Here is a 1,230-nt window from a genome sequence, read left to right as displayed (position 1 = left end):
CTTGTACTGACCCCTACTTTTATTTCCTTCGTGTTGTTTTGTGGAGTGCAGCAAGTGCACCGTTGACTTCGACTCGTCCGCAACTTTAGCAGTCTTCAGCACGTCAGATTTCAGGGTGAGCTATTGTTCCTAGCTCGGACTGGATTCTCTCATTCACGTCTTGATGTCTTTGAAGTTCGGACATGGACCATCTGTTTACTTATTTTAGTTTCTTAAATACTCTTAGACTTAGTAATTTGAGGATAGATGTTCTTGATGTGATGACTTCCAAATTTTGGGGATGATAAGTATTATAATTTAGAAGTTTATTTAATTGGTTACATTAATGAGTTTTGGCTCTTCCGCATTATATTTTGTTCATTATTGTTGAAATATTGGTAAAACGTTGGGGTTTAGATTTGTTGGTTCGCTCACATAGGAGGATAAGTGTGGGTGCCACTCGCGGCTCGTTTGGGTCGTGAAAAACTTGGTATCAGAGCTTTAGGTTCGTTGGTCTCATCACACAAGAACGAGTCTAGTAGAGTCTTGAGGAACGGTAGGGGGACGCCCTTACTTTTCTTTGAAAGGCTATGGGACGTTAAGAAAACTCCATTCGTTCTTTCTTTCGTGCTATTACTTGGATCCCATTGGTATCTAGGTTATACAAATTGGTATCTGACATCCTCACTCTATTTCGCAGATGGTTAGAACTAGAGCAACAACTGTGCCAACACCAACACCGGCAAGACAGGGTGCGTCTGAGCCAGCCACTGGGGCTGTAGCTCGAGAAGGAGCAGTGGCAAGAGGCCGTGGTAGAGGTCGCAGGAGGACGCGCTCTAGAGGTAGAGGATGAACACCTGGTCCAACTAGTAATAGGGCAGTGACTCCTCCACCGACTGATGAGGTAGTGAGAGAGGGTGAAGAAGGGGAAAATGAGCAGGTTCAAGATGAGGAACTACCACCCCAGCCTACCCCAGATATGATTAACCAGGTTCTTACCTATCTTAGCGGGTTTTCTGATCAGTGCCAGACACCTCCAGTGTTTTCTGCACCAGCACCTCAGGTTCAGGGAGTACAACATGCAGCCGCTGTGGCTCCCCGCATGGATGCCTCATTGGAAGTAGGCACGTTTCCTCGATTGACTACAGGGTCCATAATGACAAATGATCAGCATGAAATTTTCACTAAATTCTTAAATTTAAAACCTCCAGTATTCAAGGGTGCTGAATCTGAAGATGCCTATGATTTTCT

The sequence above is a fragment of the Solanum pennellii genome, chromosome 1, assembly GCF_001406875.1.
Source record: "Solanum pennellii chromosome 1, SPENNV200".
Lineage (NCBI taxonomy): Eukaryota > Viridiplantae > Streptophyta > Magnoliopsida > Solanales > Solanaceae > Solanum > Solanum pennellii.
Note: the sequence above shows the minus strand (reverse complement) of the source record.